Source organism: Doryrhamphus excisus, chromosome 19 (assembly GCF_030265055.1).
Source record: "Doryrhamphus excisus isolate RoL2022-K1 chromosome 19, RoL_Dexc_1.0, whole genome shotgun sequence".
Lineage (NCBI taxonomy): Eukaryota > Metazoa > Chordata > Actinopteri > Syngnathiformes > Syngnathidae > Doryrhamphus > Doryrhamphus excisus.
This window is the reverse complement of record NC_080484.1, coordinates 1,175,001-1,199,254: the sequence shown is the minus strand read 5'-3', so window position 1 is coordinate 1,199,254 and position 24,254 is coordinate 1,175,001. Positions and strand designations below refer to the sequence as shown.

General features: G+C 38.5%; 1 protein-coding gene across 2 annotated transcripts in view; it reads right to left on the bottom strand.

Moving 5' to 3' along the window:
* grin3ba (glutamate receptor, ionotropic, N-methyl-D-aspartate 3Ba) overlaps nucleotides 1-24,254 on the bottom strand; it is a 171,461-nt gene that overhangs the window by 124,172 nt on the left and 23,035 nt on the right. The gene's annotated exons all lie outside the window — the stretch shown is intronic.

Genomic DNA, 24,254 nt, shown 5'->3' with positions numbered 1-24,254 from the left:
TGAAATGTTTAATGGTTTACAACAGTAGTTACCCTTCCGACATTCAACCTAAATCCGTGTACTTCCTATTCCTGGACACCGGAAAACATGAATCCATGTCTGTAAGCAAACATTTTTATTTTTTTTTAATTTTAATTTTAATTTTAATTTTAATTTTAATTTTAATTTTAATTTTAATTTTAATTTTAATTTTAATTTTAATTTTAATTTTAATTTTAATTTTATTCATTAATTTAATACAATGGATTAATTTATATGAACTAATTATTGATTTCTGTATTATTTAAATTAATTAATTGTATTAATATAATTATTCATTCATTCATTTTCTACCGCTTTTCTGTAAGCAAAAATTTTTAATTTTAATTTTAATTTTAATTTTAATTTTAATTTTAATTTTAATTTTAATTTTAATTTTAATTTTAATTTTAATTTTAATTTTAATTTTAATTTTAATTTTAATTTTAATTTTAATTTTAATTTATTAATTTAAAACAATGCATTAATTTAAATGAACTAATTATTGATTTCCGTATTATTTAAATTAATTAATTGTATTAATATAATTATTTCAGATTTAATATATACCCCACAATATTTAGAACAATGGACAACTTCATGTCGGTCTCCTTTGTTCTGCACTTTATTCCCAGCAGGAGCTGTTCACATGATGAGGCGTTCAAGTACACTGAGTTCCACCAATGTTGTCAAACTGTTTCTACAGTACATATCCTAACATTTCTATCCTAAAGCAGGCGAGCTAATGTTATGCTAAAAGCTAAGTTCCCCACCCCCTCTGTCCAAATAAATTGGTTTGCCTAAAAAGAGCCTAGCAAAGAAGAGGCTGTCATGTTCCTGCGTTCCCCCCACTAAGATGTCCCTGGTGTGGGTCCCGTTATTTTCCTCGGGCTAAATGTCAAGACCTTCTTGTTGCTCCGAGGCTAATTAGAATCCCCGGAAATATGTCCTATTTTACTTTCATGATATGATTTCCTCCAAACAAAGATAACTACGTCTGTTGTGCTTCTGCAAAGAATCGTTTGAAAAGGCCGACCTCCTTGTCGGACGCCATCACAATGGCCGCCGCTTGTTGCTTGTTGCTTGTTTCCAACGTCCCTGCTGCCTTTAAACACGTCGCTATTGTACTCCGTGCTCACGCATTAATGGCGCTGCCCGGCTGGATTTGGCTCACGACATGCAGTGTGGGTCTATTTGGGATGGGGGGGGGGGGGGGGCTTAGACTTTCCAAATATTATCATGTATTGAAAAAATGCAAATGAGAGCTGAGATGGAGAGAAAAGAAGAAATGATGGATGTACTATACACTGCTCACAGATGGGTAAGCAGTATACAAAATAAGATGAAAAATAAATAAACAAATCAAGAATACCAAACTTCAAACTTACCACTTCCACACGGACAGGGAGGATAACTATTAACAGTTATTTAACCTTTAACATGAACATGAATCAAACGTAATCATTTTTTCTGGGTACATGATACCATACAGCATCCATATCAAATAACATTAAACTTTCATATCAAGGCGGGGGCCTCAAAGTAGTGTCCTGCGGGCCACTTTTGGCCCGCGGGCCGCATGTTTGAGACCCCTGGTTAAAATCATCTGGAACGTTCCGTGCGTTCCGTTTATTTACAACATATTGCGCAACTGCAGGGTCTCGAGACACATGCTAACTCGCAAACTAGAGAGCTAGCCACCTAAACGGTAGCCTTCAAGTTATTTCCTTTCAACTTAAATAGCCAAAAACTTACCACTTCCACACGGATAGGGAGGATAACTATTAACAGTTATTTAACCTTTAACATGAACATGAATCAAACGTAATCATTTTTTCTGGGTACATGATACCATACAGCATCCATATCAAACTAACTTTCATATCAAGGCGGGGGCCTCAAACTAGTGTCCTGCGGGCCACATTTGGCCCGCGGGCCGCATGTTTGAGACCCCTGGTTTATAATTTATAATTGAATAGTCATCCATGAAAGCAGATCCATTCTTTTTGTATTTTATATTCACACACAGTTTGTGTTCATATTGATTGAGTCCATACATGGCGGGGGGGGGGGGGGGGGGGGGGGTCGGCAACCTTTCATATTAAAATAAAGCCCATTTGGGCCTGTTTCCACCAAATTAAAACTCACTTTAAGCCACAAAACCTATTTGACCGCTAAATTGAACGTAACACGTTGGTAGTTAGTCACGTTTCTAAAGCCTTTTCTTGAACCTTTTCCATCGATTTCGGATCAGCAGTTGTAATAAAAGTTGTTCATTTGCAACAAAGGACTTTTTGGACTCTTTCCGGTCCGACAGAGAGCCCAATTTTCCACCAAATTAAAACTCAAGTTATTTTCCTTTAAACTGAAATAGCCAAAAACTTACCACTTCCACACGGATAGGGAGGATAACTATTAACAGTTATTTAACCTTTAACATGAACATGAATCAAACGTAATCATTTTTTCTGGGTACATGATACCATACAACAAACATATCAAACATTAAACTTTCATATCAAGGCGGGGGCCTCAAACTAGTGTCCTGCGGGCCACAATTTGCCCGCGGGCCGTGTGTTTGAGACCCCTGTTTTACAACATATTGCGCAACTGCAGAGTCTCGCAAACTAGAGAGCTAGCCTTCTAAACGGTAGCCTTCGAGTTATTTCCTTTCAACTTAAATAGCCAAAAACTTACCGCTTCCACACGGATAGGGAGGATAACTATTAACAGTTATTTAACCTTTAACACGAACATTAATCAAACATAATATTTTTTTCTGGGTACATGATACCATACAGCAAACATATCAAACATTAAACTTTCATATCAAGGCGGGGGCCTCAAAGTAGCGTCCTGCGGGCCACATTCGGCCCGCGGGACACATGTTTGAGACCACTGCCTTAGTGGATCATACATGGAAGCGTAGTCGGAGTGCCGCATTCACACTTGATCAAACGTAGGTCACCAAAAAGTGATAAAAAAAATAGAGTTTGATTAAAACGGACTAAAAATGGAAGTAGTGTGAAAGCGCCCTTTAACTTCTCAGATGCCCTGCAAAAAAAATAAAATAAAAATTTAGGTTTGTGCTTCAATAGAGTGCATCCCGGTGTGTTTGGACACTGTGAAAAAGGGAATTAGACACACCGAGTGTCTCGGAACACAAACAAGAAAAAGGTGGCGATTGACTTTCCAAAGGGAGAGAACTCCGGGCAAGGTTACTAGGAAATTGACACACTCCCCCCACGACATAAGAAAGAATCGAACGTTGCATTTTCCAAGATGTACCGACACACACGGTGTACCGCCAAGGGAAAAAAAAAGGCGTTGAATGAAACTCTGCTTCATTTCTTTTCCTTTCTGCCGTTCCTCTGTGGCCGTGCAAACACTGAAACGGGCAAACGCCAACCAAAAACAAGAAAACCGTGACTTTGCTTTAAAGGGATGGTCTCAGCAGGATGAGGCGGCGGGCTGTTTGTTTTGCGGTGGAACGGACGTGACTCTATGAACGGATTGGAAAACACAGCACGGGTGTACATGTGAAGATGGTCTAAAGTCCTGGTCCTCTTTTTTGCAGGATCTTCCATTTATTTGTATAACTTTTCTATCTTCAAGGCACTTTCCCAATGTTATCATATTTAATTAATGCATTAGGGCAACTAGGGGGGTCAGTATATTGCACAAGGATACTTCGGAAGAGGCACGGATCGCTCATTTTGGGATACAACCGCTCTACAACCTGAGCCAGGTCTCCCTGAAGATGCAAAAACAACAATCCGTACATTTTGTATTTTACCCTCAATCCCAGTTGACTTTGTAAACACACAAGTAAACATACTAAGGGGACCAAGCAGGAAGCCATGCGGTATGCCTTGGTTGGCTGATATTCCCGTCGGGCGAGTGCACTTCGGTATGCAATACTGCAAAGTTTTTTTTTAAAAAAGCGGTTCTTGTTGGGTGTTGGTAAAACACGGACGGTAATTTGCAAAGCAATCCTTGTAAATCTTGAAATGGACCAATCAGAATGGTTTATTTAGACCAGGGGTCTCAAACTCAATTTACCTGGGGGCCACTGGAGCTCGGGTCTGGGTGAGGCTGGGCCGCATCAAGTAAAAAACAAAAAACAAACAAAAAAATATATATATAAAAAAATAAAAAAATATATATAATAAAAATATTAATAAATATTAATTATATTAAATATTAATAAATATATATATAATATAATAGTCTTCAATGCTTCTGCTATACCCTCCACTTTTTCAGTGCTTTGGTTCTTTGCAAAAGCTCTGATAAAACATTAAATTATTATAAATTATTATAAATTATTTTTTATTTATTATTAAATTATTAAATAAATGTTTCATGTTAATTTTTATTTTTCGACACAAAATAAGATGGAAAAATAAATAAGCAAATCAAAAAAAAAATGAAACAAGTAAAACAAATAAACAAATTATTTTTTATTTATTATTAAATTATTAAATAAATGTTTCATGTTAATTTTTTTTACACAAAATAAGATGTAAAAATAAATAAGCAAATCAAAAAACAAATGAAACAAATTAACAAATTAATTTTTATTTATTATTAAATTATTAAATAAATGTTTAATGTTAATTTTTATTTTTCAACACAAAATAAGATGGAAAAATAAATAAGCAAATCAAAAAACAAATTAAACAAATCAATTTTTATTTATTATTAAATTTTTAAATAAATGTTTAATGTTAATTTTTATTTTTCAACACAAAATAAGATGGAAAAATAAATAAGCAAATCAAAAAACAAATGAAACAAGTAAAACAAATAAACAAATTATTTTTTATTTATTATTAAATTATTAAATAAATGTTTCATGTTAATTTTTTTTACACAAAATAAGATGGAAAAATAAATAAGCAAATCAAAAAACAAATGAAACAAATTAACAAATTAATTTTTATTTATTATTAAATTATTAAATAAATGTTTAATGTTAATTTTTATTTTTCAACACAAAATAAGATGGAAAAATAAATAAGCAAATCAAAAAACAAATTAAACAAATCAATTTTTATTTATTATTAAATTTTTAAATAAATGTTTAATGTTAATTTTTATTTTTCAACACAAAATAAGATGGAAAAATAAATAAGCAAATCAAAAAACAAATTAAACAAATTAAACAAATTAAACAAATTAAACAAATTAAACAAATTAAACAAATTAAACAAATTAAACTTTCATATCAAGGCGGGGGCCTCAAACTAGCATCCCGCGGGCCAAATGCGGCCCGTGGGCCGCGGGTTTGAGACCCCTGATTTAGACTGTGGTCCGCAGTCCCAGTCCGCGTTTTATCCACACCCGTTCTTGGTCGATAAGTCGATAAAGAGTGACAGGCAAGTCCATATTAGCAACAGAGTAAGTCAATTGTAAATAAACATAAGGGGACCAAGCAGGGAGCCATGTGGTATGCCTTGGTTGACTGTAGCTGTGGTGATGGCGATAAAACTGATTCAATCAGCGATGGTTTGACTAGGAAAACATCCATCATGGCGTCCCTGCCACAACATGGTCTAATTCTTCAACAACTTGTGAAGGAAAACACCAAAAACCGATGAACCGGTGCCTCCTAAACGAGCATTTTATTAGCGGCAGCAATAGTTGTTAGCTTGATCTGACTCAGGTTGCAATAGTAAACAAATCTTTCAAAGAACAAACAATAAAATAGTCGATAAAAAATGACAGTTGAGTCCATATTGGTAAGTCAATTGTAAGTAAACATAAAGGGACCAAGCAGGAAGCCATGCGGTATGCCTTGGTTGATTGTAGCTGTGGTTTTCTGTTGGAACGTGTCTGAGCTGAGACTGACTGTAGCCGGTTTGAACTAAATCCCAAACAAACGGAAGGTTTAGGCGAATCGGAACACCGGAAGTCATAAGTCAAAGCGTTCCTTGTCGGAGATCCGATTGACTTTGCGAAACCTTTGTGGCTCTAATTGAAATTCAATCGGAATTTCAGCCTCCAAGAATCATTTCACATCCGTTGGAATTAAAAACCAGGGGGAACGGTTGGTCCCCACAAAAGACAGGAAACGTTGTACCAGTTGGAAGCGATTCAGACAAAAAAAATCAATGGAACCCAACATTCTGATCGGGTAAAAACGCTAAAAACCGATATGCAAAATGCTATGTTTTAGCGCTGGGACAGATTCCCGGTTGTAAACAGCTGCGAGGCGTCGAGGCTGCCGCTCTTAAAAGAGAGCACGGCGAGGCGGCGAGACACTTAAAAGGTATCACAGCCTTCACGCCAGAATAAGAGTGGATGATCAGAGTAAATGCCGCTTTCAAGGACACTTGATGGCAGTCGTTAAAATGAAAGATGACTTGTTGGAACGCTTTCACTGCGGAATCTCTCTGTCAACGTTTAATCCCCACCTCCGCCGAGCCGGAGCCCAAACACGCCTGCTTTGCTTTGCCAAAAACAACATCCAAGGCAGAAGTTCTCGCAGTTACTCTGAGTAAGAAGAGTTGACAGAAGATCCGAACGAAATATTGGCCATTTTTGTCGTTGATCGAAATGTAAAAATTGCGATCTTTTTCGAATGCTCAAAATTTCTTAAAATCGTAAAATAGTTCCATCCAGGAGCTACCATTCTTGTTGAACTCGATATTACATCTAAAGTCGAGTCCTTACAAGTCATTAGCATATAAACAAACAACCATTCACACTCACATTCATACCTATGGAAAAATTCTGAGTGGCTAATTAACCTAGCATGTTTTTGGAATGTGGGAGGAAACCGGAGGACCCGGAAAAAAGAACATGCAAACTCCAGAGAATCGAACCCAGGTTTTCCCAATCTTATTTATTATTAAATTATTGAATAAATGTTTAATGTTAATTTTTATTTTTCGACACAAAATAAGATGGAAAAATAAATAAGCAAATCAAAAAACAAATGAACAAATTAATTTTTATTTATTATAAAATTTTTAAATAAATGTTTAATGTTAATTTTTATTTTTCAACACAAAATAAGATGGAAAAATAAATAAGCAAATCAAAAAACAAATTAAACAAATTAAACAAATTAAACAAATTAAATAAATTAAATAAATTAAACAAATTACACAAATTAAACAAATTAAACAAATTAATTTTTATTTATTGTTTAATTTTTAAATTAATGTTTAATATTAACTTTTATTTTTCAACACAAAATAAGATGGAAAAATAAATAAGCAAATCAAAAAACAAATTAAACAAATTAAACCAATTAAACAAATTAAACAAATTAAACAAATTAAACAAATTAATTTTTATTTATTGTTTAATTTTTAAATTAATGTTTAATATTAACTTTTATTTTTCAACACAAAATAAGATGGAAAAATAAATAAGCAAATCAAAAAACAAATTAAACAAATTAAACAAATTAAACAAATTAAACAAATTAAACAAATTAAACAAATTAATTTTTATTTATTGTTTAATTTTTAAATTAATGTTTAATATTAACTTTTATTTTTCAACACAAAATAAGATGGAAAAATAAATAAGCAAATCAAAAAACAAATTAAACAAATTAAACAAATTAAACAAATTAAACAAATTAAACAAATTAAACAAATTAAACAAATTAATTTTTATTTATTGTTTAATTTTTAAATTAATGTTTAATATTAACTTTTATTTTTCAACACAAAATAAGATGGAAAAATAAATAAGCAAATCAAAAAACAAATTAAACAAATTAAACAAATTAAACAAATTAAACAAATTAAACAAATTAATTTTTATGTATTGTTTAATTTTTAAATTAATGTTTAATATTAACTTTTATTTTTCAACACAAAATAAGATGGAAAAATAAATAAGCAAATCAAAAAACAAATTAAACAAATTAAACAAATTAAACAAATTAAACAAATTAAACAAATTAATTTTTATTTATTGTTTAATTTTTAAATTAATGTTTAATATTAACTTTTATTTTTCAACACAAAATAAGATGGAAAAATAAATAAGCAAATCAAAAAACAAATTAAACAAATTAAACAAATTAAACTTTCATATCAAGGCGGGGGCCTCAAACTGGCGTCCCGCGGGCCGCGAGTTTGAGACCCCTGATTTAGACCGTGGTCCGCAGTCCCAGTCGGCATTTTATCCATACCCGATCTTGTTCGCGCTGGTTTGACTAGGAAAACATCCATCATGGCGTCCCTGCCAACATGGTCGAATTCTTCAACAACTTGTGAAGGAAGTGTCTTGAAAGGAATGTTTCAAGACGCTGAAAATTTCTTCCAGTAGTAAAATAGTTCCATCCAGGATCTACCATTCTTGTTGAACTCGATGTCAAGTCTAAAGTCGAGTCCTTACAAGTCATTAGCATATAAACAAACAACCATTCACACTCACATTCATACCTATGGAAAAATTCAGAGTGGCTAATTAACCTAGCATGTTTTTTGGAATGTGGGAGGAAACCGGAGGACCCGGAAAAAAGAACATGCAAACTCCAGAGAATCGAACCCAGGTTTTCCCAATCTTATTTATTATTAAATTATTGAATAAATGTTTAATGTTAATTTTTATTTTTCGACACAAAATAAGATGGAAAAATAAATAAGCAAATCAAAAAACAAATGAAACAAGTAAAACAAATAAACAAATTAATTTTTATTTATTATTAAATAATTAAATAAATGTTTCATGTTAATTTTTATTTTTTGACACAAAATAAGATGGAAAAATAAATAAGCAAATCAAAAAACAAATGAACAAATTAATTTTTATTTATTATAAAATTTTTAAATAAATGTTTAATGTTAATTTTTATTTTTCAACACAAAATAAGATGGAAAAATAACAAAGCAAATCAAAAAACAAATTAAACAAATTAAATAAATTAAATAAATTAAACAAATTAAACAAATTAAACAAATTAATTTTTATTTATTGTTTAATTTTTAAATTAATGTTTAATATTAACTTTTATTTTTCAACACAAAATAAGATGGAAAAATAAATAAGCAAATCAAAAAACAAATTAAACAAATTCAACAAATTAAACAAATTAAACAAATTAAACAAATTAAACAAATTAAACAAATTAAACAAATTAAACAAATTAATTTTTATTTATTGTTTAATTTTTAAATTAATGTTTAATATTAACTTTTATTTTTCAACACAAAATAAGATGGAAAAATAAATAAGCAAATCAAAAAACAAATTAAACAAATTAAACAAATTAAACAAATTAAACAAATTAAACAAATTAAACAAATTAAACAAATTAATTTTTATTTATTGTTTAATTTTTAAATTAATGTTTAATATTAACTTTTATTTTTCAACACAAAATAAGATGGAAAAATAAATAAGCAAATCAAAAAACAAATTAAACAAATTAAACAAATTAAACAAATTAAACAAATTAAACAAATTAAACAAATTAAACAAATTAAACAAATTAAACAAATTAATTTTTATTTATTGTTTAATTTTTAAATTAATGTTTAATATTAACTTTTATTTTTCAACACAAAATAAGATGGAAAAATAAATAAGCAAATCAAAAAACAAATTAAACAAATTAAACAAATTAAACTTTCATATCAAGGCGGGGGCCTCAAACTGGCGTCCCGCGGGCCGCGAGTTTGAGACCCCTGATTTAGACCGTGGTCCGCAGTCCCAGTCGGCATTTTATATTTAGGTTTGGCATTTGGAAGTCAACCGTAAAAGAAGTTTGGGATGGCTCAAAATGGTAAATTTGAAAAGGTGTGAAAACAATTCCTGCGAGCTGAATAAAGGTCATAAAGTCTGGCTGAGTAAACGTAAACGTTATTTCCTTTCTACTTAAATAGCCAAAAACTTACCACTTCCACACGGATAGGGAGGATAACTATTAACAGTTATTTAACCTTTAACATGAACATGAATCAAACGTAATATTTTTTTTCTGGGTACATGATACCATACAGCATCCATATCAAACTAACATTGAACTTTCATATCAAGGCGGGGGCCTCAAAATAGTGTCCTGCGTGCCACATTTGGCCCGCGGGCCGCATGTTTGAGACGCCTGATTTAAAGTTTGAGGATTAACTCCTCACCAATTCTGATTGCTCTTACTGGTTTTTGGTTGTTTTTTTTGTTTTTTTTGTAGTGTTTCTCTGTAAATGACTTTCTTGTCCGTCTGACTGAAAGTATTTGCTAATCCGACACAGTGTGGACACAATTGGTTTTAAAAAGAAGCCAAAAAACCAGAGTGTTCCAGTGTGGTTAGCGCCTTATCCAATATTTATTACAACATCTCCGTGGGGAGAAAATACAACCTCTCCTTGTGTCCGTGTGTTGACTTCCTCCCATAATTGTACATACTGTACATGTGTATATACATGTGTATGTACATGTGTATATACATGTGTATGTACAGTAGGTCAGTGGCAATGGTTGTCTATAGGAGCCATGTCAAACTATTACAATATTGTGTCAAAGTTCATTGTCTTCCATAACATCGTTCCCATTTTGAAACCTTCATATATTCCAGGTTTATACTGCATTCAGTCAACTAGTCCAAATCTTTTTTGGCCTAAATTTAACTTTTATGGCCGACAGCTCAAGAAAACCATCCGTGTCATCATTTTAAATATACTGACAGTACTCAGTTACTCGTTCTCAAAGTACTCAGTTTGCTAATAAATAAATGAAGAAACGTCTGACCTGGACTTTGGATAAAAATAATTGGACTGTTGGCCGGTGGTCCAAGGTCCTGTTCTCTGACGAAAGAAAATGTTGTCTCTTATTCGGAAATAAAGGTTCTAAAGTCTGGCTGAATAAAGGTCCTAAAGTCTGGCTGAATAAAGGTCCTAAGGTCTTGGTTAGCATTTGGGTGCTATCACCTTGGTTAGCATTTGTGTGCTATCACCTTGGTTAGCATTTGGGTGCTATCACCGTGGTTAGCATTTGGGTGCTATCACCGTGGTTAGCATTTGGTGCTATCACCTTGGTTAGCATTTGTGTGCTATCACCTTGGTTAGCATTTGTGTGCTATCACCTTGGTTAGCATTTGGGTGCTATCACCGTGGTTAGCATTTGGGTGCTATCACCTTCACCTTGGTTAGCATTTGGGTGCTATCACTTTGGTTAGCATTTGGTTGCTTTCACCTTGGTTAGCATTTGGTTGCTATCACCTTGGTTAGCATATGGTTGCTATCACCTTGGTTAGCATTTGGGTGCTATCACCTTGGTTAGCATTTGGTGCTATCACCTTGGTTAGCATTTGTGTGCTATCACCTTGGTTAGCATTTGTGTGCTATCACCTTGGTTAGCATTTGGTGCTTTCACCTTGGTTAGCATTTGGTTGCTATCACCTTGGTTAGCATTTGTGTGCTATCACCTTGGTTAGCATTTGGGTGCTATCACCGTGGTTAGCATTTGGGTGCTATCACCGTGGTTAGCATTTGGTTGCTATCACCTTGGTTAGCATTTGGTTGCTATCACCTTGGTTAGTATTTGTGAGCTATCACCTTGGTTAGCATTTGGTTGCTGTCACTTTGGTTAGCATTTGGGTGCTATCACCTTGGTTAGCATTTGGGTGCTATCACCTTGGTTAGCATTTGGGTGCTATCACCGTGGTTAGCATTTGGGTGCTATCACCTTCACCTTGGTTAGCATTTGGGTGCTATCACTTTGGTTAGCATTTGGTTGCTTTCACCTTGGTTAGCATTTGGTTGCTATCACCTTGGTTAGCATATGGTTGCTATCACCTTGGTTAGCATTTGGGTGCTATCACCTTGGTTAGCATTTGGTGCTATCACCTTGGTTAGCATTTGTGTGCTATCATCTTGGTTAGCATTTGTGTGCTATCACCTTGGTTAGCATTTGTGTGCTATCACCTTGGTTAGCATTTGGTGCTTTCACCTTGGTTAGCATTTGGTTGCTATCACCTAGGTTAGCATTTGTGTGCTATCACCTTGGTTAGCATTTGGGTGCGATCACCGTGGTTAGCATTTGGGTGCTATCACCTTGGTTAGCATTTGGGTGCTATCACCGTGGTTAGCATTTGGTTGCTATCACCGTGGTTAGCATTTGGGTGCTATCATCTTGGTTAGCATTTGTGAGCTATCACCTTGGTTAGCATTTGGTTGCTATCACCTTGGTTAGCATTTGGGTGCTATCACCTTGGTTAGCATTTGGTGCTATCACCTTGGTTAGCATTTGTGTGCTATCACCTTGGTTAGCATTTGTGTGCTATCACCTTGGTTAGCATTTGGTGCTTTCACCTTGGTTAGCATTTGGTTGCTATCACCTTGGTTAGCATTTGGTTGCTATCACCTTGGTTAGTATTTGTGAGCTATCACCTTGGTTAGCATTTGGTTGCTGTCACTTTGGTTAGCATTTGGTTGCTATCACCTTGGTTAGTATTTGTGAGCTATCACCTTGGTTAGCATTTGGTTGCTGTCACTTTGGTTAGCATTTGGGTGCTATCACCTTGGTTAGCATTTGGGTGCTATCACCTTGGTTAGCATTTGGGTGCTATCACCGTGGTTAGCATTTGGGTGCTATCACCGTGGTTAGCATTTGGGTGCTATCACCTTCACCTTGGTTAGCATTTGGGTGCTATCACTTTGGTTAGCATTTGGTTGCTTTCACCTTGGTTAGCATTTGGTTGCTATCACCTTGGTTAGCATATGGTTGCTATCACCTTGGTTAGCATTTGGGTGCTATCACCTTGGTTAGCATTTGGTGCTATCACCTTGGTTAGCATTTGTGTGCTATCACCTTGGTTAGCATTTGTGTGCTATCACCTTGGTTAGCATTTGTGTGCTATCACCTTGGTTAGCATTTGGTGCTTTCACCTTGGTTAGCATTTGGTTGCTATCACCTTGGTTAGCATTTGTGTGCTATCACCTTGGTTAGCATTTGGTTGCTATCACCTTGGTTAGCATTTGTGAGCTATCACCTTGGTTAGCATTTGGTTGCTGTCACCTTGGTTAGCATTTGGGTGCTGTCACTTTGGGATTGACAGGCCGCGGAGCCCGCCGCTGTCCTTTGCATTGACCGCGCCTCCATCGCCGCCGTGCTACGTTTTCCATTCCGCGGGTGAGCATTTATTAAGTGTGGATATTTTCCAAAAACATAATCATACCGCTGGTTTTTCTTATGATTGCAAGATGGATTTTCAGAAGGAGGGGTCGCGGGTGGGCTTTCACTCGTCGGGGTATTTAATTCCGAGTGCGTGGCTTCGGTGCGGCCACACAACAAAGTCCGCTGAGTGGCCGTGATTGATCGGACGCTATTCGAGACGGCCGTGAAAACACAAAAGGCGGTCCCGGAAACGAGCGAGCTCAGGTTGGGGGGTTAAAAAATGTCCAGGGTGAAGAGATGGTCCACACAAAGACCCCAAAGGTGCTCGTGGGGACAATCGCACAAACGGGAAACGCACTTATCCCAAACGTGTTGTCATGGCTGCCTGGGACTCATTTGCATAAGTGGGTATTAAACCGGCAGCCAGTGGACGGCGGCGATGGCTCAACTAGATAAAGCTCCCATTCTCCCGTGTCTCTCCGGTCAGCAAGCACAAAAACTGAACGGTTTACTTTGGGAATAACCCCCCCCCCCTTCCATATGAACCCCGATCCAGTAAAAGAAATCCCCGCCATTGTTTGCTTTGTTTCATCGTCTCCCACTGATGGACCATTCAGTGTATCCGTGGATTAGTGAGTCCCAGAGTTAGCCATCATGGAATTAGCCGATAAAAACACAATCTCACGGAAAATGACCTCATGTGAATGAAATAGGAGTTTTCTTTTTCCGAATGGAATCTTTCCGAAAGCAATGGTATACAAGGAAAGGAATATTCCAATGGCGTGTCTACATGCGGTGCGATAATCAACCAGAATAGTCAATGGGCATGCCCAGTAAAACGTAAACACCAACATCACGTGATACCGACTTCCCCAAGTTTTTCTTCCACTTGGTAACCAAGGTGAAAGCAACCAAATGCTAACCAAAGTGATAGCACCCAAATGGTAACCAAGGTGAAGGTGATAGCACCCAAATGCTAACCAAGGTGATAGCACCCAAATGCTAACCAAGGTGATAGCACCCAAATGCTAACCACGGTGATAGCACACAAATGCTAACCAAGGTGATAGCACCCAATGCTAACCAAGGTGATAGCTCACAAATGCTAACCAAGGTGATAGCACCCCATTGCTAACCAAGATGATAGCAACCAAATGCTAACCAAGGTGATAGCACCCAAATGCTAACCAAGGTGATAGCAACCAAATGCTAACCAAGGTGATAGCAACCAAATGCTAACCAAGGTGAAAGCAACCAAATGCTAATCAAAGTGATAGCACCCAAATGCTAACCATGGTGATAGCATTCAAATGCTAACCAAGGTGATAGCAACCAAATGCTAACCAAAGTGATAGCACCCAAATGCTAACCACGGTGATAGCACCCAAATGCTAACCACGGTGATAGCACCCAAATGCTAACCAAGGTGATAGCACACAAATGCTAACCAAGGTGATAGCACCCAAATGCTAACCAAGGTGAAGGTGATAGCACCCAAATGCTAACCAAGGTGATAGCACCCAAATGCTAACCAAGGTGATAGCACCCAAATGCTATCCAGAATGATAGCACCCAAATGCTAACCAAGGTGATAGCACTCAAATGCTAACCAACACGATAACACCCAGATGCTAACCACGGTGATAGCGACAAAATGCTAAAATGAAAGTGAAAGCCCACCCGCGACCCCTCCTTCTGAAAATCCAGCATCCAAGTTCCGTGCACAGCAGCAAAACTAATCACTTAGGTGGGTCTCATCCAAGTTGTGCAATCATAAGAAAAACCAGCGGTATGATTATGTTTTTGGAAAATATCCACACTTAATAAATGCTCGCCCGCGGAATGGAAAACGTAGCACGCCGGCGATGGAGGCGCGGTCAATGCAAAGGACAGCGGCGGGGTCCGCGGCCTGTCAATCCCAAAGTGATTTACACACAGCGGGAAAATAAGTTGTGCAAGCCGGGATCAATATTTCATCCTTTAAGTGCCAGCCAAGGAATTGGAGTCAAGACTGCGACCTACAACAAACAGTGACACGTTTCCGGAATACTCGGAATGCTTTCAAAAGGCAAAGCGGTGAAGCGGAACAGATATGTTTTTATATACGATCATAACAATGATATCATCGTTTTGGCCGTGCTGAGCTTCTGTGGCATATTTACTTTATTGATTCCAGTTCCAGTTCCAGCATTCCAGGGAATTTGCAATCCAACAAAAGCAGGAAGAGCTTCGTGAAGATGATGGCGTATGCTGCAGCTAAGCTAACCGGTAGAAATGTTCAAAATAAACGCCCATGATAATGTACCCCCCCCCCCCCCATACCTGGGCTTCTTAAATGGTCCCAACCGGTGCCCCACATTTCAATAGTCATTCAGTCGCAAACCACTAAGTCAGTTTTCATTTTGATTTATTTTGGTTTTATTTAACATTTTTATTGAAGTCCATTGTCCATCAGTTTTTTATGGTGTTATCCTCATTAGGGTCACGGGGGTACGCCGGAGCCTATGCCAGCTGACCCTGGGCGACTCTGGTCATAAACTGGACTGGTCATAAAATGACAGAAACAATGAATTATTTTCAATATTTCATAAGTAACGTGACAGTAAAAAGTGTGGGAAGTCATTTTTATTTTATTTTTATTTTTTTTACAATTTTTATTTTTAGCATTTTTTTTTTTTTACTTAAGTCATTTTATTTGGGTGTAATTTCTTTACGCGTCTAAATGTATTGATGACTTCATAGATGTATTTAATTTATTCATATTATTTATTTAGATTTATTCATTCATTCATTTTGTACCGCTTATACTCATGAGGGGTGCTGGAGCCTATCCCAGCTGGACTGGTTTGGACCAGCCAATCACAGGGCACATATAGACAAACAACCATTCACACTCACATTCATACCTATGGTCAATTTGCGGGGGGCAATTAACCTAGCATGTTTTTGGAATGGGGGGGGGGGGGGCCGGACATGCATGGGGAGAACATGCAAAGAGTGCAATTGAACTCAGGTCTCCTAGCTGTGAGCCCTGCGTGCTAACCACTCGTCCGCCGTGCAGCCTATATTTATATTATTTATTATGATTATATTTTTAATTGAAATCAAACCAAGAAAATGTATTTGTAAAATGAAAAAGTACTTTTTTGAAACATGAATACACATAATTCCATGTCCAAAGTGCATTATAGCAGAACTTATGAATGCATTTTGTCAAGTAAATGAGGAAGAAGAAAACTGCATGCATCCAAAAAAAAGCAAAAATGACAATTCAATATGAAAAAAACACAACATCAGATATTGAACTCAAAGTCTGACCTATACTGGACCTGCCTGTGATCCACCCAGAATGGATCCACGTCCCACTTTCGGTTCCCGACCCACCAGTTGAGAACCACTTCTCTCCATAGCTGCAGTCGCAAGTCTACATACATTCCTCATGTGGGTGAATGTTGTACATTTGAATATTTAATTTAGCATGATACGCAAAAAGGGTCAAGATGACACCTTTATGCAGTAGAACCTCGGTTTTCATCCTTCATTCATGTCAAACATCCAAGGCAAAGCTAAATGTACAATAATGGATCATTTGTTTATCCTGTATGAAATGGGCTAACACCCTGTGGTGTCCCTGCACCTCAAAGAGAAAGAACACTCTCTATTTGGAGGACAAAAATGTCTAGTCATGGAAAACAGATGTGGTGAAAGAAGAGAAAGAAGCCATCTACATGAAGGTTGAGAAGCCCTCTTTGAACTGGGGGGGGGGGGGGGGGGGGGGGTCAGCGACACCACCTTTGTCCCACATACAATGCCGTCCTTTCATTCCTTCTTCAAAAATTCATCCAGTTAGACTATAACAACTAAACAAGGCACGGCCATCTTGGTTTCAGGTGAGTCTGTGACTGTCATTACATCTGAATGGGATGCTAACCAAGGTGATAGCAACCACATGCTAACCAAGGTGATAGCACACAAATGATAACCAAGGTGATAGCAACCACATGCTAACCAAGGTGAAAGCAACCAAATGCTAACCAAGGTGAAAGCAACCAAATGCTAACCAAAGTGAAAGCAACCAAATGCTAACCAAAGTGATAGCACCCAGATGCTAACCAAGGTGATAGATAGCACCCAAATGCTAACCAAGGTGATAGATAGCACCCAAATGCTAACCAAGGTGATAGCACCCAAATGCTAACCAATGTGATAAGCACCCAAATGCTAACCAAAGCGATAGCAAACAAATGCTAACCAATGTGATAGCACCCAAATGCTAACCAAATTGATAGCAACCAAATGCTCACCAAGGTGATAACCAAATACTATCCAAGGTGATAGCACCCAAATGCTAACCAGGGTGATGGCACCCAAATGCTAACCAAAGTGGTACCCAAATGTTAACCAAGGTGATAAGCAACCAAATGCTAACCAATGTGATAGCACCCAAATGCTAACCAAAGTGATAGCAACCAAATGCTCACCAAGGTGATAACAACCAAAAGCTAACCAAGGTGATAGCAACCAAATGCTAACCAAGGTGATAAAAACCAATTGCTAACCAAGGTGATAGCAACCAAATGCTAACCAAGGTGATAAAAACCAATTGCTAACCAAGGTGATAGCACCCAAATGCTAACCAAGGTGGTACCCAAATGACCATCCATCATGGCCTGTATTCACCTTTAAGACGATGACGTATGTCATTTTTAAAACACAAATACATTTGCTTGGATTGAACAAAAGTGGCTCGCCACTTAATAACCGCTGGTCCAAGTCCCCCGTGAACCTACCATGCATGGAAGAATACCACAACAACAGCCCCACTCCACGGGGAGAAGATGTAAACAAGTACACGCTGCCTTTTTTTTCACGCCATTCAAGTCAGAGTACCACAAGAAACAGTATCTTGTTGATGCCAGACTAATAAAAAAACTTCATGTCTGAGAGAACATTACCAGCGCGGCAGCGAGGGGGGACGGGGGTGGTGGTGGGAGGGGGGACGGGGGTGGTGGGTGGCGGGTACCAATAATTGCTAGTGCCAAGTGCTGGAACTAAAAGGCATGCAAACACTTGCCAACACGTGTTTGCACACATTCCCGATTTCCACTCCGGCTTGCTGCACATTTGCATATTTGCACACAACTCCGACATGCGGCCACTGCGGCATCGCGCTCCGTGGACAGCTGGGAAAAGTTGAGGCCACTTAGGAAAATAAGCTAAACGTTTTCAAATCAAAAGTATTGGCAATAAAACACGGCATTCCAACAGCAACCCCCTCTGGAGTCGAGCAGAGCGTCGTCACTGCTCGGAAAAAACCTTTGGCTGGGGACACAACGCGTCTGATTGACTGTGACAAAAAGTAAACATCGAGTACAAGGGGGGGCACGTGCGGGTATGGGGGGTTCCATCATGCTAACCAAGGTGGTAGCACCCAAATGCTAACCAAGGTGATAGCACCCAAATGCTAACCAAGGTGATAGCACCCAAATACTAACCAAGGTGATAAGCACCCAAATGCTATCCAAAGTGATAGCACCCAAATGCTAACCAAGGTGATAGCACCCAGATGCTAACCAAGGTGATAGATAGCACCCAAATGCTAACCAAGGTGATAGATAGCACCCAAATGCTAACCAAGGTGATAGCACCCAAATGCTAACCAATGTGATAAGCACCCAATTGCTAACCAAGATGATAGCACCCAAATGCTAACCAAGGTGATAGCACCCAAATGCTAACCAAAGTGATAGCACCCAAATGCTAACCAAAGTGATAGCACCCAAATGCTAACCAAGGTGATAGCACACAAATGCTAACCAAGGTGATAGCACCCAAATGCTAACCTAACATCGAGAACAAGGAGGGACACGTGCGGGTGCGGGGGGTCCATCATGCTAACCAAGATGATTGATAGCACCCAAATGCTAACCAAGGTGATAGCACCCAAATGCCAACCAAGGTGATAGCTCCCAAATGCTAACCAAGGTGATAGCAATTAAATGCTAACCAAGGTGATAGCACCCAAATGCTAACCAAAGTGATAGCACCCAAATGCTAACCAAAGTGATAGCAAGTAAATGCTAACCAAGGTGATAGCACCCAATGCTATCCAAAGTGATAGCAACTAAATGCTAACCAAGGTAATAGCAACCAAATGCTAACCAAGGTGATAGCACCCAAATGCTAACCAAGGTGATAGCACCCAAATGCTAACCAAGGTAATAGCACCCAAATGCTAACCAAGGTGATAGCACCCAAATGCGAACCAAGGTAATAGCACCCAAATGCTATGCAAAGTGATAGCACACAAATGCTAACCAAGGTGATAGCAACCAAATGCTAACCAAGGTGATAGCACCCAAATGCTAACCAAGGTGCTAGGTGATAGGTGTCATTTTACAAAAAGTAAATATTACACGCCAAAATATTAATAGTATTTAATGTGAGTAAAGTCATAATATTAAGTGAAAAAAATTGCATAAAAATTTTAAGAAAACTAAAAGAAAAAAAAATTGTAATTTTGGCGAAACTAGCTTGGGAAATAGTTACAATTATAACCTAATAAATTAGAAATATTATGAAAATAAAGTTAAAATATTTCAAAAAAATTTACAAGAAAGTGGAAATATTTGTAAAAAAAAAACAGCAAGAAATAGATTACATTTTTAGATTTCATTTTCATATTTCATTAAAGTTTGGACATGGGCTACCACGGGCTAGCACGGACTACCACGGGCTACCATGGGCTACCATGGGCTAGCATGGGCTACCACGGGCTACCATGGGCTAGCATGGGCTACCATGGGCTACCACGGGCTAGCATGGGCTAGCATGGGCTACCACGGGCTAGCATGGGCTAGCATGGGCTAGCACGGGCTAGCACGACAAACAAAGTGAGGAACAAATTTGACAGGTTAATTCCACCTTCCCGTTTTGCTTGATTTGAAAAAAGGTTCCTCCCTCTCCCGTCTCCGTGCACGCTAGCTGAAAGTTAATTAGTTTCATCTGCCTCTCGTCACTTTAATCAGTCACCGTCGGCCCCCACTCAAGCGGGCGCCTGTCTTTCCTTTCCATGTGTTCCCCCACCTGTGTCGCGGCTTTGCTTTAATCCCGTCCTTCTGCTGATAGCGCTTTGTTTTCCAGGTTTTCTTGAGTCTCCGTGCCTTTACTGGATGAACAAAAGAGTTCCAGCAGCTTCCAGTCTTCTGGGAAGACTATGGCGGGATTGTGGAGAGACTTTAGCGGAATTTATGCATGAATATTTTTTTTATTTTATTTGGGCAAATATATGAAACATTACAGTGCATTTCATACATCAATCAAAATATAACTTTCCATTATTTACATTGTCATTGTCGGACACACTTTGTCAGAGGTACCGCTGGTGCTACGTAGCTCAGAAGCCGGATGTGAGTGCGCCGTGTTTACTAACTGCAGATGACGTTAGCATTATATCGCTAGTGGGAATGTGGTCGTTACACGGTTTTTGTTCCAGACCGTGAGCACTCTGGTCCTTGTTGTTGGACCAAGGTGATAGCACCCAAATGCTAACCAAAGTGATAGCACACAAATGCTAACCAAGGTGATAGCACCCAAATGCTAACCAATGTGATAGCACCCAAATACTATCCAAAGTGACAGCACACAAATGCTAACCAAAGTGATAGCACACAAATGCTAACCAAGGTGATAGCACCCAAATGCTAACCAAGGTGATAGCAACCAAATGCTAACCAAAGTGATAGCACACAAATGCTAACCAAAGTGATAGCACACAAATGCTAACCAAGGTGATAGCACCCAAATGCTATCCAAAGTGATAGCACCCAAATGCTATCCAAAGTGATAGCACACAAATGCTAACCCAGGTGATAGCACCCAAATGCTATCCAAAGTGATAGCACACAAATGCTAACCCAGGTGATAGCACCCAAATGCTAGCCAAGGTGATAGCACCCAAATGCTAGCCAAGGTGATAGCACCCAAATGCTAGCCAAGGTGATAGCACCCAAATGCTAGCCAAGGTGATAGCACCCAAATGCTAACCAAGGTGATAGCACCCAAATGCTAGCCAAGGTGATAGCACCCAAATGCTAGCCAAAGTGATAGCACCCAAATGCTAACCAAAGTGATAGCACCCAAATGCTAACCAAAGTGATAGCACCCAAATGCTATCCAAAGTGATAGCACACAAATGCTATCCAAAGTGATAGCACCCAAATGCTATCCAAGTGATAGCACCCAAATGCTAACCAAGGGGATAGCAACCAAATGCTAACCAAGGTGATAGCAACCAAATGCTAACCAAGGTGATAGCAACAAAATGCTAACCAAGGTGATAGCAACCAAATGCTAACCAAGGTGATAGCAACGAAATGCTAACCAAGGTGATAGCAACAAAATGCTAACCAAGGTGATAGCAACCAAATGCTAACCAAGGTGATAGCAACAAAATGCTAACCAAAGTGATAGCACACAAATGCTAACCAAGGTGATAGCACCCATATTGCTAGTATTGCTTTTTGTTCCAGACAGTGAGCACTGTGGTCCTAGTTATTGATCCATTGGATTAATCGATTCCTCGATTAACTGTTGCAGCTCTGGATTATTTATTTCTGACAATGCGGACAAAATACCTTTAAAATCAGAACCCGTCCGAGCTCCGGCCTCAGCTGCGCTCAGCATCTTCCTATCACGGCATTCCACATGAACGCACCCATGCCAGCTCACTGGTATCCCGACAGGAATAAATAAATCCAAAAAATCCAAATAAACATCCTACTTCCATCCGACCTGACGTCAGCTCGTCCATGCTCACCTTCGCCGCCATAAAACCATCCGTTGAGCCATTTTCCGTGAAATATCCGTCATCCTTGTCCTTTTTATTGTGTCGGAAAAATATTTTTACCTCGACTTAAGTGATTGATTGTCTTCCGTTTGCGATCTTTGATGTGTTTTCACTCCCAAGATGCAACATAAAATAAATGTCATTGTCTTAAATGCCTCCATTTTAACAAAGAGCAAAGTAATAAATGAAAGATAAATACACTCCAGCTCACTTGGATTAAGTTGACTTATTAAGTGCGACAGGAAGCAGTATTAGCCCCACCTGGAGGACGCTTTGGCGTTGGCCGTGAAGGGCAATAAAAGACAGGAAATTCACCTTGTCGTCTTTCCTCGGTTCTGTTTTTTTTTATTCGGATTTATTCATCTCTGGAGCGTTTCCTTCCTCTTTGTGTTTTTACTTCCCATCTGCAGCTACTCTTCGCTGATAAACAGTTCTTACGTACGAGGTGTTGCGCTTATGAATATGACATTGGCGGATTTAGTGGTCCGTTCGGGAACGTGGCTTGTTTGGTAGTCCTGATTTAAGTACGCGTTAAACAAACATGAGGTTTTACGGTTGGGCTGGAGGCGCCATGCTAGTTAATTAACGCTGCAGCATCCTGGAATGATCTGGACCTAGCTTAGCCAATAACGGTTGAAACATTCCATCTCATGCGGAAACTAGCCTTGGTTGCTATTCATCTTCTTCTACACTTTTGGACACACGTCATTCGGGATTTGTGCTGATGGGTAGACTCCGGCTCACCTATGACCCAGAACGGGATAAACAGATGGATCCATGCATGGATGGATGCTTGGCTGTTCTGCCGTGAATATTCCGATGAAAACACGGGAAATCTTAGCACCTTGGATATGCCAGGTTTCATCCCAGCAACGACACCCAAGTCTAGTCGTTTCCATCCATCCATCCTTCCATCCATTATCCATCCTTCCATCCATCCTTCCATCCATCCATCCATCCATCCATCCATCCTTCCATCCATCCATCCATCCTTCCATCCATTATCCATCCTTCCATCCATCCATTATCATCCATCCATCCTTCCATCCATCCATCCATCCACCCATCCATCCATCCTTCCATCCATCCATCCATCCATCCATCCATTATCCATCCATCCTTCCATCCATCCATTATCCATCCTTCCATCCATCCATCCTTCCATCCATCCATCCATCCATCCTTCCATCCACCCATCCATCCTTCCTTCCTTCCTTCCATCCATCCATCTTTCCATCCATCCATTATCCATCCTTCCATCCATCCTTCCATCCATCCATCCATCCATCCTTCCATCCATCCATCCATCCATCCTTCCTTCCTTCCATCCATCCTTCCTTCCTTCCTTCCATCCATCCATCCTTCCATCCATCCATCCTTCCATCCATCCATCCATCCATCCATCCATCCATCCATCCATCCTTCCATCCATCCATCCATCCATCCATCCATCCTTCCTTCCTTCCTTCCATCCATCATCCATCCTTCCATCCATTCCTTCCTTCCTTCCTTCCTTCCTTCCTTCCATCCATCCATCATCCATCCTTCCATCCATCCATCCATCCTTCCATCCATCCATCCATCCATCCATCCATCCTTCCTTCCTTCCATCCATCATCCATCCTTCCATCCATTCCTTCCTTCCTTCCTTCCTTCCTTCCTTCCTTCCTTCCTTCCTTCCTTCCTTCCTTCCTTCCTTCCTTCCTTCCTTCCTTCCTTCCTTCCTTCCTTCCTTCCATCCATCCATCATCCATCCTTCCATCCATTCCTTCCATCCATCCATCCATCCTTCCAAGTCTAGTCGTTTCTGGCATTCCGGTTGTCTTGGTTCTGGTTCAAGTTGCCTTCCTGGTAGAAGATGAATGACTCTTCAGCAATTCAGGTCTTTGGAATGACTTTTTATGTGCGGCATGCCAAATATGGCTTCATTTTCCACTGCAGTAATCCGCCGCCACTTTGTGCTCCAAATTATGTGGCTTCACTCTGCCGCGTTTTTAAAAAAAAATATGTTAATTAATAAACCATCATGGTTGAATACGGGCTATTATTTTGAAGAAAAAGATGCATATTGAAGCAAATTTGACATGTTTGTTTTCCACGCAGCATAAAATGGCTGAATTAACTAAAATACAAACAAAAGGCATCCGGAAAACACATTCAAATAAACTGTAGTGTAGTACTCTACACTGGCCACAAGGTGTCAGTACTGCAGGAAGTACTCAGTGTCCCGTGAAATCAACATTTTTGAAGTGAAAAGTCGGGCAGAAAAAGTAACTAATAACTAATTAATAACCAACAAATAATTAAC